At 38.7% G+C, this 17,602-nt stretch overlaps 1 protein-coding gene and 1 non-coding gene across 4 annotated transcripts in view; one reads left to right on the forward strand and one right to left on the reverse strand.

The window, feature by feature from the left end:
• Positions 1 to 1,547: 1,547 nt before the first annotated feature.
• Positions 1,548 to 17,602, forward strand: part of LOC124556838 (constitutive coactivator of peroxisome proliferator-activated receptor gamma-like) — a 721,776-nt gene continuing 705,721 nt past the window's right edge. For all 3 annotated transcript variants that reach the window (XR_006968706.1, XM_047130855.1, XM_047130854.1), the window contains exon 1: positions 1,548 to 1,672. The gene's annotated coding sequence lies outside the window, so the exon portion shown is untranslated. The remainder of the gene's footprint in view (positions 1,673 to 17,602) is intronic.
• Positions 9,477 to 9,549, reverse strand: Trnaa-cgc. Its single transcript has one exon. It is a non-coding gene; the product is annotated as a tRNA-Ala (tRNA).

Below are 17,602 nucleotides of genomic sequence, written 5' to 3' on the forward strand. Positions count from 1 at the left end.
GCTACCCGGAAAAATTTTCCTGGGGCGCCCAAGCTGCCAGATTCGCGCATGCGCAGAGCAAGCTGAGTTATAGTGGGGGGTCCTTCCTCACGTGACCCGTGGCCTTGTCTTCGTTTACAGCTCCCACGTCAAATGAAAACAAAACAGATTTCTGTGCCCGGGAGCCATCAAGTGAATTAATATACATTCTCATAACCATGAAAGACCAAAATAAGTTAGTAGTTTCAATTTTCTGATTTTATATTACTTCCAGGTTATTAGTAATCAACCATTAATGACTTAATGAAGCTATTTCTGTCTGTTTCATAGAGAAATTTGCTTCAGTTAATTTTTTTTTTCCGCTGAGGCAGTTAGTTTATTTGAAACGAAACGAAGTGTTTCATTCCGCGCTATTGGCTACTTTCAACCTCGTTCAATTTAAAGTGCAAAGTTTCATTTTCTGGGACGAATGGCGTTATACCATAATAAAGAACCAAATATGAGAATACACTACTGGACCTCCAAGAAAATTTGTATCACGGGAACCACATGAAAAGCTGAATATCAGGAACTTCAGAGTCCATCTGGACGTAGAAATGTGCAATTAGAGCGGAATGAAGCATTTAGTATGGTTTATGGAATTCCGATGCTGCTGGAGTAGTCTCTGATGTCCTGTTCCTTGTATGACAATGTAAGATATCTTAATGCTATATACATACGAACATACATAAACACTGACTTGAAGCTAAGTAGGCAAATTTGGTCAGTGGCTTTGAACTAAATATTTTGTTTCGAATATATTGACAGCTGTAGCAGAATTTTATAGATCTACCTTCTGTGAAAGTGTTTTTCGATCACAAGGCACTTGTTTCGTACTTCCTCTGGGCCTGAAGTTATTTCTTAATTTGTGTTTACGTCTTAAATTTATAGAATGCCATCCTATGCTAAATATTAGACTAGCAGCATACCATGTTTTATCGTTTTGAACTCCCCACATGGCTTCATATTTATTCCTAGAGTAGAATATAAACTGTCAGTTGTACAGTTTCTTTGCCTCATAGACAACCATGTTAATTTTTTAACATTTTGAAATAGTCATGAAATTTATTGTCCTTTATTCCGGTGTAAGCTACACAAGAAACTCTCTCTTTTTTTGTTGCAAGTAATTTGTATTACATCCTAGTAGCTTTTTGCAGTGATGTGTAGATGTAAACGTGTTGGAAATGCTACATAACAACATTGCAGAGCACGAATTAAAAAAAAAAAAAAATCTGTCAAAAATTTTATGGTACTTCGAGCTGTGGAGTCTAATTTTGAAATGACTCAAAAGCCAAGAACTGCTTCCTTATTTGCATCCTTTATCTGTGTGCTTTAAGTACAATTCAGTATGTCCTCTCAACAACATGCAGCACGGGCGGCACGGCTACACATGGTCCCGTGATGCCCCACCAGAAATACGACGAAAAGCGTATGAGCAGAGCAAGCACCAAGCACGGGCTGCCTACGTCATCGTAGCTGCGCATGCGCAGTTCAGCCTGTTGTCTGGCGCATTCTGGTAACTGCTCAAACGAACCTAACAACACCACCTACAAATAAGCACGTTGGTGGCGTCGGTTTGACAGGTGGTTTGTATGTATAAACAATCTATGAAAATCAGTAGTGTTTGTTGTATCGAGTGGGCGGTAAGCTATCAGTAAGTATGAGCGACAACTTTTTCATGTTTCTGTATAGTATAAAATACGGTTAAGCTTTCCATCTTGCAACAATCTTAATTTTATCATCATCTCGTGAACGATAATTTAATTTGCAGGATTTGTGCAGCAGGGTAAATCATCACCCACAAAACGGAAGTGAAAGCGCCATACTTGGGGAATTTGTTAATATATTAGTGCGGTTGCGTAGAGAGACCTAGGGCACTGGATTGTCACAGACCTGTTGTATTTGGAAAGGGAAGACGATTATTATAAAATAAACTTCAAATTAGCATACAACTAAAGGGATAAATAGTTAATTTCATGTTCCATGAATCATTGCGCACGTTAAGTCGTAAAGATGTGAAGGGAGTCATTTTATTATTAATTTGTAAATCAACTTCTGTAGGTACTGAAGTAACTGTTTGGAACAACTTTTCAGATGACTGGCTCAACTCCACTGCCGAAAATATCGCGAAATTGAAATATCTTTTTAATCAGGGGCAAAATGATCAACTGAATGAAAATTAATAGACAGAACGTAATGTACTGATCAAGTGGTGATGACACATAAACTACTGTATGTTAATGCGCAGAATAATTGTATTTTGTTGTCTGGTTTATTAATCTTAATGTACACCGCTTTGGCAACAGTTTTGTTTGTGCGGTAATAAAAATCAACCTATTATCACGAATTATTTGGTTGAAATTTACCATTGGCCACAAATCAGTGGCTATTTGCTTGTAATTTTTCAGTGACAGTAAGCCACCGAACTGTTAACAGAAAATGTTAAACATGGTCATTCAAGTCACATATCTCTATTAATAGTCCGTGTTGTTTAGATTTTTAATAGTTGTTTTTATTTACATCTACATGCATACACCTAAAGCCAATGCGCAGTACATTGCAGAGGAATGGGCAAGTGTGTGTTACTGACGGCCCCCCCCCCCCCCCCCCAGTCCCCTATGAGAGCACGGTGTTGCAGACAGACTTCATATGTAATCTGTAGTATAGTCAGAGGTCTATGTTATGCTGAAATGTGATAATTTGTTTGTGAGTTGGCGAAGCCAGTGAATGTGAATGCCAAATTAAGGGTGTTGTAAAAGATTGACTTGTAGCGTAGCACAAAGTTTACATCTTCACCAAAATTATATCGAATTTGCATATTTAACCCAATTTTCGTTATAAAAACTGAAGCTGTGAGGTAAATTCAAGTAACAAATTTGGGGTAGTGGACAAGCTTCCGACAAATATGTTGATGCATATTAGTTACATATATTCTACATGAACAACAAAAAAATACCATGCAAATACATTACATAAGTTTTACATAGGGATGATGTCAGTCTGCTATGTCAGTAATCTTTTAGCTGGCCTTAAACATATTCTCATGTAATGATTAATGTGTAGTCTTTGCTTTTCCGTTGCCCATGTGAAATCTCATGTACGGTACCTGTAATTCGTTTCTTCTGTTGCTGCTTAGATCATTTTGCACATCACAGTGCTTTTGTTGATAATGTTGCTGCTGTTTTACTCTAACAAGATTACAAAATTGGCATATATCCAGACACACTTCTAAATTATTTAATAACACTTTCTTTTTCATTGTTATTTGATGTACAAGTAGTAGGTACAAGTAAATGTTTTCCAGTGGTGAACAATTTCAAAATATTTCTTCTTTTTCTTGTCTCATCTGACTAGCTAATTGTCTTACATATAGATTCTGTGTTTTTTCTGAAAGAATTAATACATGTCTAACATGGTCTCTTGCAGATACATTTGGCGTATAATTTGCGGGCAATTGCTAGAGTGCCTCCTTCAGTTGATTAGTTCCGAGTATAACACTGTTCACTATATACTGGGTGATCAAAAAGGCGGTATAAATTTGAAAACTGAATAAATCCTGGAATAATGTAGATAGAGTGTTACAAATTGACACACATGCTTGGAATGACATGGGGGTTTTATTAGAACAAAAAGAAAAAAAAAAGGTTCAAAAAATGTCCGACAGATGGCGCTTCATCTGATCAGAATAGCAATAATAAACATAACAAAGTAAGACAAAGCAAAGAGGATGTTCTTTACAGGAAATGCTCAATATGTCCACCATCATTCCTCAACAATAGCTGTAGTCGAGGAATAGTGTTGTGAACAGCACTGTAAAGCATGTCCGGGGTTATGGTGAGGCATTGGCGTTGGATGTTGTCTTTCAGCATCCCTAGAGATGTCGGTCGATCACAATACACTTGCGACTTCGGGTCTTTTTTTTTCTCCTCTAATAAAACCCCATGTCATTCCAAGCGTGTGTGTCAATTTTTACCCCTCTATCTAAATTATTCCATGGTTTATTAAGTTTTCAAATTTATACTGACTTTTTGATCACCCGGTACATCAGTGGTACTGTAAATGCAATGGACCTCACATTCTCTCTGTCACTTTCTGTGGACGATCTTTGCCTTTACTACACCTCTGCATCACTGTGCACCAACTTCAGGGGGGTGTCTGGAGAATTCAAAACTGGGCCCTGAATCACGGCTATCAATTTTCTCCTGCAGAATCAAAAGTTGTGCATTTCTGCCAATTCCGGACTGTCTGCCCGCACCCAGAAATTTATCTTGGTGACCAAATACTTGAAGTCATTGAAACTTTTCAATTCTTAGATATTTTATTTGACAACAAGCTAAGTTAGCTTCCATATGTGTGCCAGCTCCAGGCAGCTTACACGAAAAAGGTAAATGCTATCTGTTTTCTTAGTAACTCCTCGTTGGCCATGGACTGCATAGTTCTGCGATTTTACAAAGTGATAATTTTATCCCTCTTGGGCTATGGATACTGAGCTTGCTGCAACCTGTTCACCACACCGGCATGTGGTTGGCAATAGGGGTCTTCTGTACAAACTCTGTTGACAGCCTCCTGGTGGAAGTGAACCAGTGCACGTTAGACAACAAAAGCTACTGGAAAATTACGCATTCAGTCTGTCAGGTGCCCACTCACCCATGTCACTCAACTCTGTTCCATAACCAGCAGTTGAGACTGTTTGCGCATTGCTCAAAACTGGTTAGACCATCTGGGATCCAACTCTATACTCTACTGAAGAACTTCCAACAACCTACCCACATGGTCTGTACCCTGTCCTGTGATGCGGATGGACCTATTTTGTGGCCCCAAGGAGGAGGCTGATTCTATCCTTCTGACACCTATTTCATTCAATCCTCTATGATTATTATGATCCGTTATGCATCTACGTGGAAGGATCAAAAGTCAGTGACAGGTTTGGTTACACTTTTGCACATGTTAAGTGACATGAGAAGCACTCTGTGCTGAGTATTTGCAGTGTGTACACTGCAGAGTTTGCTGCAGTATCTCAGGCTCTGCGGTTTGTCAAATCCCTGGCCACGATGAACTTTCTGATCTGAAGTGACTCCATGAATTGCTTAAAAGGCATATTCCTGTGCTACCCCAAAAATCATTTGGTCACTGACAGTCAGGACCTACTGGTTGATCGCTACAGCTCTAGAGAGACAATGATCTTCATCTGGACATAGAGCTACATAGGAATTCGAAAAAGTGAACTAGTCAACCATCTAGCTAAATATACAACTACAGATCAACTTGATGTTGGAATACCGTTTAGAGGCTTAAGATTACAACTTCAACGTAATGTTTTGCGGCTCTGGAAATTGGAATGGCTGGCTGCTACAGCCCAAAACAAGTTGAGAATGATCAAAGGGTCGACTAAGGTGTGCAATACATCTTTCCAGTCCTCTTGGAAAGATGCCATTGTGTTATGCTGATTATGCATCGGCCACATGAGACTCACTCAAGAGTTCCTTCTGCATCAGGGGGATCCTCCTCACTGCAGCTGCGATGGTCTACTGCCGATAGCACATGTTGTTGTCGAGTGTGCCCTACTGGCTGGACTGTAGCATGCTCTCAGCTTGCTCAGATGCATTGAGATGATGAGACAGCGACTACCAAAGTGTTGTATTTCCTGAGGGGCAGTGGATTTTACACAAAACTGCAATACTCTTCCACTTTGTGTTGGGGTGTCTGTGGGGAGGGGGAGGGGAGAACCTGCAGTGGGTTCCCCACATGCTACTGCAGGTTACTTTCTTCTGCCCTCACCTTGTTGTGCCCTTAGAGCCTCTTGTGCAAGATGATGCTTGGGTTATCTCTGTCTTCTGTGACCTGTTGTGTTACAGCTACTGACACACTTTTTAAAACTCTTTTAACTCACATAGTTTGAGCAGCCAAGTCCCTACTTTTTCACTTTTTACCTTTTTACGTGTTTTTGTTGTGAAATAGAGGAACTGATGGCCCAGTAGTTTAGTCCCTTTAAACAGATGATTATATAATATGGCAGTGTAAAGATTCGTTACTAGCTTAGGTACTGTCAACTGGGATAATAGTGAGCCCCTGTGGGTAATACTGACCCTGGGGTCAATTTCGCTCTTCCTTTTCATTTCTGGATAAACTTAAGTATCTTCTTGAAAATAAAAATTATCATATAATACAATTAAATCTGTTGATTTGAATTCGTACACTTTAAGATAAAATTAAAAAGAAATATTGTAGTTCAAAACAATTTTTTAAGCAAGCACTACATATCTACTTATAAATAGAATTGGGAAAAGTTTCTGGACCCAGAAGAAGTAGTTACTCCTATCACTGTCAGGTTTTTCTCTTGGTGGTAACATTGACCTCCTAAATGTTATCACCAAATTTCCATTAATCCACATGTATTTGCCCAAATATGGCAGAAAACAAGTGTAAAAAAATTGAGACTGGAGCAACAGTGAATTTAAACTCAGTCAGTCATGGACAGGCTCTGTTGTTACAAGTGTTCTGTTTATTGCAGTAGTTTTAGATTGAGATTAGTGTTTGTTTTAAGCATAAAGAAGGGGCACAATAGGCTATAGCTTTATTAGACAGTGAAGTTAAAGAATAAAGTGTCAGTTTGAATAGATAAAGTAAAGCTATAACTAAATTAAAAATTGAACTGCAGTGCCTAGAATGTAGCAAAGGCCTCCAGGTGCAAGGCAGTACCTAGATGTGGATAAGGAAACATTGGAAGAAGTGATTTAGTTAATTAAAAATAGTAAAGAGATAGTAAAGGTATATCAAAAACCACAGTTAAAAAAACCACATCAGGAAAAATGGACCAATTAAGGTAGGAAATAAAAATGCACTAACATCAGAAGAAGAATGTATATTAGAAAATTCTACTGCCACTGCTGCTGATTGGGGTTTGCACTGCAGATTATGGATATTAAAGTTTTTCCAAAACATTCCTAGACTTAGTTGGATGCAATGAAAGATAATTCCGGAATAACTATCCAGGTAATGAACGATTTGGCCCATACATTTATTAAACGAAATAAAGTTATCTTTGCAGCTAGGAGGAAGAGACAAAAGATCGACGTATCAAATATTTTACCAATTTGAAAACAACTGCCTGTAATGTATTTAATTGTGATGAATCTAATACATCAAATGGTCGAGGAAGGAAGAAACTTATATTTTGCCATGGAGTTAAGTATCTTGACCTTGATTTCAACCATGCCAAGTCATCATCCACAACTATCATGATGTGTGGGTCTGCTTCTGATATTTTGTTACCACTTATTGTTCATAAAACTGAAAATTCATATTATAGTTGGAGTTATGGAGGACCAAAGGGTGCACCCTGTTGTGATGGAAGGTGCTGTAGAGGTGGAACAATCCACAACAGAACTCAACAGGGTTAGTTTGAGAGTGCAGTATTTACAGACTGGTTTAAAAATGTGCTGCTTCCTCATGCTAAAAACCTGCCTGGAACAAAGATAATGATACGGGACAACTTAAGTTCACATTTCACAAGTAAGGTTTGTCAGCTATGTGATGAAAATTACATAAAGTTTGTGTGTATCCCAGTCAATACAATCCATTTAACACAACCTTTGGATGTTTCTCCCCCCCCCCCCCCCCCACCCCCCCTCCCCACCCCCTCATCCATTGAAGACTCATTGCTCAAAATGAGCAATACACTGTTCCAAACTGTACCAAGGGCAATGTTTCGAACCCTTCTTAATGAACTGATAAATAGTCTAGGAGTGAAATTAAGATGAATCTCAAAAATGCGTTCAAGGCATGTGGGATATTCCAATTTAAAAAAGAAGTTGTCCTCTGTAAACTCCCTAGCGAACAGGATATGGAAGCAACGAAGGAAGCTGTAGCTGAATCTCTGGTTTTTTTTTATTTACTCTCTCTGTGAAAAGAAGAAAAAATCAATGGTCCTGTCAAATACAAAAAGAAAGAAAATTTATGTAAGCTCTGGGGTAAAGCTGTTTTAGGTGTTTATGCTTTGAACATTGGACCAAAATTGTTCAAAAGGTCATCATATGAAAGTGTGTCTGCGCCATATAAAATGTTCAAATTATCTGCAGGCATAAATGGTAGAAACTATCCTCAGATTAGTTGTTCCAAGTGATCCACAGCTAATGAAGACCTCTCAAAGGCCAGGAAAAATTTCTTCCAAAAGTGAGATAATTCTTCATCAGATGATGAGCTAGGTGTAATGAAATTGCCAGAGACTCGGGGAAAATGGTGAAAGCAATTTTGACCCTTCAAACAAACCATTTGTTGAAGATTTGCTGCTCAGTAGGTTTGAGTGTTATCATCTTTTCCCAGATGACATTGTTACGGTAAAAGCAGTTGGGGGTAAAAGGGGGAAGCAGACGTTTCTGTTTTTGTATTATTCAAAAAATTGCAACAAAGGAAAAGATAGTTGAAGTAATGGGAGCTTCGCTCCACTGACTCAATGAAAACTACATTTGTTCCAAAGGAATATGATACTGCCCCATTCTGTCATATGATTGGCAAGCTGCCAAGGGCAGAAGGGTGCAGAACTCTGTATAAATTTCCAGGGAGGATTTTAGTAAAAGAAGTTTAATTTTTTTTCAGTAAAAGTTTTTTGTGTGTTTTTAACAAAGGATTGATAATTTTATTCATAAAAAGATGTTTCTCTGATACCTAGCTTATCAACGTATTACAAAACATCCAGTTTTCATTGGGGATCATTGAGGGCCCTTTACTGTGACCACACTCATACTGCACTACACTAATATATATCCCTGGATTATTCTGTACGTTTGTAGTTACCCCACGTCATGGGGTAACATTGACCCCTTCAGTTATTTTTTTTTTTCTACTAACCTATGAAAAATATAACAGTGTGACATGGATGTTCGTATAGAAATAGTGCATAATAATAAAAATCACTGTGAATAGAAATGCAAGAGATATTGTGCAAAAACATCAAAAACGTGGCCAATCATACCCAATATGACAGTACTTTTGAAATTGTTCTTAGCAGTGTTTTTGATGAAGTTAAACTGAATGCATACAGGAAAAATCTGTTTGCACTCAAAACATCCGACATAGGTCAGTCCGGAATTGTTGTTGAAGTTCGTCATTTTCTGTCTGCAATGTTGCATTCCTTATATTTTTTAAAAAAATCGTGTATTATTGAATATCATACTTCAATATTTTTACTTTCTTTGACATCTCTTTATTAAATGAAAATCAAACAAATTACCTAACAATGATTTAAAAAGAAGTAAACCCCGACGGAGAATGATGAAGTATGAAGGTTAGGTTAGGTTAGTGTTGTTTTAACGTCCCGTCGACAATGAGGTCATTAGAGACGGAGCGCAAGCTCGGGTTAGGGAAGGATGGGGAAGGAAATCGGCCGTGCCCTTTCAAAGGAACCATCCCGGCATTTGCCTGAAACGATTTAGGGAAATCACGGAAAACCTAAATCAGGTTGGCTGGAGACGGGATCGAACCGTCGTCCTCCCGAATGCGAGTCCAGTGTGCTAACCACTGCGCCACCCCGCTCGGTGATGAAGTATGAAAATATTATAAAAACCTTATCTGCATAATTTTTAAGGTGCTTGCTAGCTTGCATCTTTGGTTATTAAACACTGAAGTCTTTCCACTTCAACTTAAAATACAGTTGTTGGGACTACTAAGCAAAACCAATTACAATTAACAAAGTGGTCTGTAAGCAGCATAAAGTAAGGCTGATGTACTAAGGTAGTGTGATTGCCTTATTTGACACTGTGCAGGACGTGGGGGGGAGGGGGGGGGCAGTGCCTCTTAATGTGAAATACTTTGTGCCATTCCAGTCAAGGCATTGCATGCAACATATGGCACTAGTGATCATATACTTGCACAGATATGTGAAGAGTCTGGCATTGCCACGTTGGATACTGTGGCTACCATTTGCTACCTAGTGTCCAGAAGTATGCTTTGTGGGCATGGTGTACAACAAGAAGCCAGATGAACAGTTTTGTATCGGCACACACACTTCTACAGAGTGACTAATTCATTCTGGGAACAGCCTAGTTGTACGTGTACCATTTACCCAGTGTCTGAGAATTTGTAATGTGGTAGGTGTGTTGTTAATGGATCCACCTTTAAAAGTGTCCAATTGATTGAGCTGATGAATCCAAATTTCTTAAGATATTAACTCTCACCATGCAGTGATCTCAGAGAACGAGGAATTTTCTTTACTGCAGTTAATTTAGGCAGAGGTGGATTGTTGTGTACTATCCCAATGACTTAGAGATGACTGGAGTGGATTGTTGAAACATATCAATAAGTATAGAAGTTCTGAGGCTTAAAGCTGAATTGTGTGGTTAAAATGATAGGAGCTTCTGCAAGTACTGCTCACTGTTTTGCCGTATATGGGTATATGTTGACACTGCAGTCAGTGCACCCACTTCAGCTTTGCAATCATTGGATCTCGCACTGCACTGAGCCCTAGACCACCATATCTATTAAGGGTGTTTTCAGTTATCATTATTTCAATGGCTTCTTTAATTACACTGTGCCAAACGCCATTAGTGTGAGACATGACGGATTTGATCTGGTGACTCTTTTCTGGAGCATCCTGAGGTAAAGCAGATTATTTGAGAGAGCATAGCTAATAAAACCTCCCATGCTCCTTCCTGTGTTGTGATACAGCGTGCACTGTTTGTCTGAAGTAAGATTGTAAACTCTCATTTATTCTGAGACCTCTCACAACTTTATCTGTTCTCAGTAATTGTCTGATTATTTGTGGAGGCCTGAAGAATGATTTGATTATGTATCTCTTTAGTCTCGTCATCAACTTGATAGTCATATGCATAGACATGGATACCATATTGGCACTTAAGCTGACTTATTCACACCTTTGCAGCAACACATCCCTGCCTGTGAAATAGCAAATGGTGTCAAACAAGCACTCCCCAAGTTGCCCAGTGGAACAGTAGACAAATTGTTGTGAAACCAGCCTTATCGTCACAAATCAACGGCACCAGCACAAAACATGACTGGGGTTGAGCGCACCTTCGTGCACTATGAAATGATGGAAGAATTGTTGTTCTTCGTACTGACAAGGGAAAAAGAGCCATAATTGCAGACACGAATACACTCACCAGAAGCTTCCCCATGACCCAGCATTTAGAATAATGAGAATGACATGAGAGCAGACCTATTGTCTGTGCTCTATGTAAGATGGGATGCTGTTCTGCCTCATCGTATCCACCATTGGTTCACTGACATACAAACTGGTGAAGTGCTTGACCGGTCTCCCCGCTTCGCATGTGGGTCTTGGTTCATATCAAAGCATATCATTTTATCTCCTGAATTAAATGTGCCGGCCGCGGTGGTCTCGCGGTTCTAGGCGCGCAGTCCGGAACCGTGCGGCTGCTACAGTCGCAGGTTCGAATCCTGCCTCGGGCATGGATGTGTGTGATGTCCTTAGGTTAGTTAGGTTTAAGTAGTTCTAAGTTCTAGGGGACTAATGACCACAGCAGTTGAGTCCCATAGCGCTCAGAGCCATTTGAACCATTTTGAATTAAATGTTTTACACTTAATGAGGATGATATCGTGGTCAGTTTTGATATTGTTGTACAGTTTGCAAATATGCCTATCAAATACTTTTTGGATCTAGTAAACCAATTCTGTGAAAGTGGCGTGGTCAGTCTGTTTAGGCACACACTTGTCTTTATTATTATTATTATTATTATTATTATGGCCAGTATTATGATCAGATGGACAATGTTGCAATAGGAAGCTCATTACTTCTACTATTGCAAACCTGTTTATGAAGAACTTAAAGGATATTGCCTTAGTCATGACCCCAGTAGACTAGTTGTTCATTTCAACATGTTGACAAGAAGTTCATCATTTGACCCCATGGACAAGGAAAACTTGATGGATACCGGGAACATCTCAACAGCATTAACAGTAACATGAAGTTCACTATAGAAGTAGGAAAAAGACAACACTTTGCCTTACCTAGGTATCGTCATCCATCACAACCACAGTGGGTGCCTTAGTCACAGTTTCTACAGAAAACTGTCGCTCACCAATCTGTACTTGCATGCCATCAGCCATCATCATGTGGCATGTGATACAAACTGTAGTACATTGTTCAAGAAAAATACCGGGTACTGATAATTTGCCCCATGTGCTGTGCCATTTACACAACCTCTTCAAGAATAATGGCTACGACAATCACTAAACAAATCTGTCTCAAGTAAGAATTGCAATAAGGCCACCAGTGAGGAGCAGGAAAAGAAATTTGCATTTTTGCTTTTTTTTTTAGCTCTGTGTCAAATAAGCTACGCTGCTTGCTGAAGAGAGAGAAAATGAAATCAATTTTCAGATGTGGCAATTACTGAAATGCTGGAAGGCATTTGTAATAGTTTTGAAAAAGTAAACTTGTACAAGTGGTTAATAAGTATACACGAGAGTTTTATCACCTGTACTATCCTGAAAAATCTGCTTTAGCTGGAAAAGTCACCAGATCAAGCTTGACAACACCTCTATTGTGGCTCCCACTAATGGCATGTGGGACATTGTAATGAAAGAAGCCATTGTCATAAAAATCACTGACAACACTTAATAATTCAGCACATTGTGGGGTCCAGTGATCACAAGGTTGAAATAGGTGCATCAAATGCGGATTCAACATACCTCCATATAAGGCTGTACTGCAGGTACCAATAACTTCACAGCTGTCAGCTAGAGTATGTAAAAGCCTAGCAGCAGCCCATCAGCAGTCATTTTGATGGACAATGACTTGGTGAAAAGCTCATGGCATTTTATCCGATAATGCAGTGGAAGCCCAAGAACATTTTATTCAGTGTTACCACCACGAGAATCAGCATTCTTACATAATCAATATGAATATTCATGATATATAATTAAAGAAGTAAAAGTATCCACTCACCGTGTATTTTGGGGCGCTACACTTACACAAGATCAAAATCATTGCAAAGCTTTCCAAAAATGTTATTCCTCGGAGCTAACAGGCTAATGAAACATACATTTGGCTCCATAAATGCTTTAGTAGTTAAGGAGACCACTTACCAAATAGCTGAAGCATGAGAGTTGCCAACAAGATTCCTTCCAAGAGATAGCAAATTTTCTTTCCTTTTTGCTGTGCCTGTTGATGACTAAATGCTTGTGCTTTTCGATGAGTGGTGTTCTTTAACCCTAATGTATTTACATTTTACCGGAAGTTTCCACTATAATTACACATTTTTTTACATTGTTCTAGTACTACATCCTGACTAGTTCAAGAGCATATGTTGGGCGTAGTGGACAAGAGTAACAAGGAGGCGGGGAAGGGAGGATGGAGGGAAGGAAGATTTCTAATGTACATTTGGTGAACAAAACATGTACACTCTGTTATAGAATGATGTACACTATGTTATAGAATGCTGGTAGACATTTTTAAATGCAGTTTTATTTTGTGTTATTTATTTATTCATCCAAGGATCATCTCACAGTGATACAGGATTTGTTAAGATAATACAGTGCCAATCAATGGGGCAAAATATAACACAGTGCTTACGTAACATGTTTTAAGAGGATAGGACAGGTAACCTATTGGTCAGCCATGACCTTGATTAAGGGACAATCCCAGCATTTGCCTCTGTGATCTAGGAAAAACCAAGATCAGGATGGCCGGCCAGACCAGCTCCATCCTCCTGAATGTGAGGTCAGTGTCTCAAGAGCTACGTGGCCTCATTCGGTAATCCTTTAATGAATAATGTTTCTTCATTTATACGTAAATTATGTTGTCTTCTTTGCTTTTCAGCCTTTTTCGTCAGTTACAGATACAAAAGTTGTTTAGGTTAGATACGCCTTCTGCAACTGTTTTCCTTTAATCTAAAGCATCTTCAATGGTCAGTGTAACAATATGGTTTATCCTGTTATGATTTTGATTGTCAGGATCATGAACAATTTTCATGCTTTAACTTACAACTATAAAGAGTATTAATTCTTATCGTTACTCGTGGCTTTTTGTTATTTACATCACTCTTCATGTTCTTCCACATTTATGTTAGATTTCACCACACAGCACTTTCACAAACACTAACTATATTCACATTTTAATGTTTTTAAGAACCAGTGTCATCTTGCCATTTGATGTGTGTTGTTTTATTATTGTAGCATGCATTTGTCTTTTTTTTTGGTAGTGATGGGAGTGTCGGCTATTGCTCTGTTTGTGTGTGTGTGTGTGTGTGTGTGTGTGTGTGTGTGTGTGTGTGTGTGTGTGTGTGTGTGTGTGAAAAGAGCTGACATGTCCAGACTACTGTGTTGTCAATTATTACTTCACTATGCTACAGAGGTGGCTGATAAGGGGTGTGGGATATTGCCTAGTTTGTGGTATTATTTTGTAGTGTTCGGGGGGGGGGTTCTTTCTCTACAATATATTTTATTAGTTTAAGTAATATCTGGTTGCTGATGTTTGTCTAGTCATTTATTGTGTGTTTCTTCTTTGTTATTACATTTTGAATTTGGAAGTTCTCTTTTAGATTTAGGAGATGTTTCTTGTTACTTAATTGGACAATTTTCATGTCCATTTCTATTGTGGTTGGGTGGTGATGGGTGGTTAGATGATGTAATATTATGTGGGTATATGTTATGATGTTTTATCAATGACTAAGTCGTTGCTGCCATCGGCAAAGAGAACTTTTTCTCCATGTCTTATACTGTCTGGAAACTCATAGATACAAATGAAGAACAGAACTGGACCGAATACTCTACCCTGAGCAATACCTATGTTTTGATGTTTCATGTCTGACCATTGTTTTACTAAAAATTTATCACCAGCAGACGTGAACAATTTCAATGTTTTGCACCCTGTTTTCCAAGTAAGACTGAAACTACTCATTGACTGTTCTTCTTATATCTAGCATTTCTAGCTTGCTCAATAGTATTTTATGGTCAACAGTGTCAAAAGCCTCTGACAAGTCGAAGAAAATGCCTGTAACACAATGATCCCTATCAATAGCTGCAAGTACCACATTTGTGAACTCTGCAGTGGCTGATATTGTACTACTTCCACTTCTGAAACCAAACTATGCTTTGTTAAAGAGGTTGTCTTTGTTTGAGTAACATATCACTCTCTCTTTCATGACTGCTTCAATTATTTTTGAGTATGAAGACAGCAGTGAAACTGGCCCTTGATTTTTAGTGCTTTCCACATATCTTTCTTTAGTACTTTTGGTACTCTGGAAAGCCACCTGAACTAAAGGATTGGTTTATTATGGTTGTTAATGGGGCTTGTATGCTATTTACACACACCATCAGAACAGAGATAGGAACCTCATGTATGCCTGCTGACTTACTATTTTTTAATTGTTGTACTGTCTTCCTAATGTCAAGCTTTGTTGCGGGTAAACATCATCATAGTCCTTGCTGTAGAAGTCATTGTGGGTGCTACATTTGTTTCAGGAAGATTTTGTTGCAGCTTATTTGCAACACCAGAGAAATAATCATTTACAAAATTAGCCATTTCGTAAGGACTTCCTATTGTCCTATCCCCGTCTTTGATTTGTGTGTTGTTATACTTCTGTCCACCTTTTTTAGTTTTTTTTATTTTGCAGCACCATGCACTGCTTTACTTTTATGTTCTGCGTTATATATTAATTTGGTCTTGGCTTGGCCTTTAAAAAACTTTTTTCTCGATCTGGGTGAATAAGCTTCTGTAATAAGAACACCCACCATGATTAGATTCTGAGTTTACCTCCAATGTAGCTGATAGTGTCAGATAATAATCGTAATTCATTAATTTGTCATTGAGTGATTTTTTTGCCACCAATAATAACCTCTTGTATTTTTTTTTTTACCTGTGATGGTATTCAAGGAACTGTGGATTAGTGAAGTGCATTTGGAAAGAACTGAGAAATTCAAGTGCCTGTGAGGACTTTGATGTATGCAGTTATACATTTATTTTCCTTAGTTGCTGCAGTAGAAATGGATATTTTTGTAAATGTCACCTCAAAAATTTATTTAAACAGTGTCAAAATTTAGAGAACTTACCACCTACGTTGCTTTACATATACAGTTCATTCCAGGTTTGATTTGCCAATGCCCTAGGAAAAGTATGTATCTTATGATGTGAGAAAATCCTTTTGTAGGCGTGCAGTTTTGGAGGTTCCACCAAACCTGTCTTTAGCGTTTATTGTCTCAAGTAATGATCCGAGATGCCAAGATCTCTGATAAGTATTTTACAGTTTTCCCTGTCAGTGTCCATTGAGTACATATTCTAAAATTGAAGGTGAACTTCTTGAAATCACCGTAGCAGTGTGTACCATTTGTGGTATGTCAAAAGTGCTGAATTGTTCAGGAAGTTATTACTAATTTCACCTTCAATGCCTGTATTAACATTCATGTCTTCATATATTATTATGCTAGTTTTGGCTGCAGAGACACTTCCGGGGACTTCAGTAAATTTTTTGAAGAAAGAAGGGACATTACCATTAGGTGAGCAGTAAACACACAGAATGATTTGACTCTTATAAGCAGAAAGCTTTGTTATTTCAATATCTGAGAATTTAAAATTTTTATATGTGCTAATTGTGGTAAGATACTCGCTAACTTGAAACTGTTTGACACCCCTGATATAAATAGATGATCCCCATCCTTTAAGGTAGACTACAGTAGCAATTTGCACATTCATATGATAATACTGTATGCTGCAGTTCATCATCTTTATACAAGTGCTCTGTAATGCACACTGCCATGCTGCTCAGAGATTGTAATTCAACTTCAAGCTGATGTACTTTATTTTTAATAGACTGCACATTTTGAGGAATAATAGATAATTCTTAGCAAATTTCCATGGTGCTTGCACACTCCAATGTGATTCGTTCTATTTCCTGTATACATGGCGCAGAAGGTTCGTAAGCTAGCTGAGATATTTCTAAGAGAGGGAAGCCTGTTGGGGTTTATTTTTAAAAAAATTCCTAGGTCTCCTATCCATGACAACAGGTGTTTGACTATGTGGGACCCCACATGCATCCAACATACTCTCACTAATTAACTGCACCAACCTACCGTTCCTAAACCTGTTCAGGAGCGGACCGTGCCTAATGTAGCCCCATCTTGTAATAGTCCCCACCAGCACCAGCGCAGTGTGTACCTGGCCGACAGTCATCAGTGCCACCTCCAGCTCCACATTCGCATGTCTTATAGTACTGCCAAGACAAGGCCAGTCATGCTGCTGGAACAGCACTGCCATGTTCCCATTGGTGCCATCAGTTAGGGAAGCCATGTTATTAAGGTCACCAACTAGATTGTATGCCCTGTTTCTGTCCAGGCTGTTCCCTGCCCCATTCTGTCACTACGTGATGATCGTTGGTTAAATCCTTACGCAAAGGCCCTAACTCCTCAATCATCTGATCTAGCTCAGCACTTGGCTTGAAAATGCTGATGACTTGATCTCGTTCCCTAACTTCTCCTGCGATAGAGGACCAATACCTCTGCCATGACTGCTACCTAGCTGCAGTGCTCTCCACTTCCTAACATTGGTGTTGTTCTTACCCTTCTTAATTACAGGCAGTGTTTGATTGCATGTATCCTATGCCTACATCATCTTGAGGCT

This window comes from Schistocerca americana, chromosome X (assembly GCF_021461395.2).
Source record: "Schistocerca americana isolate TAMUIC-IGC-003095 chromosome X, iqSchAmer2.1, whole genome shotgun sequence".
Lineage (NCBI taxonomy): Eukaryota > Metazoa > Arthropoda > Insecta > Orthoptera > Acrididae > Schistocerca > Schistocerca americana.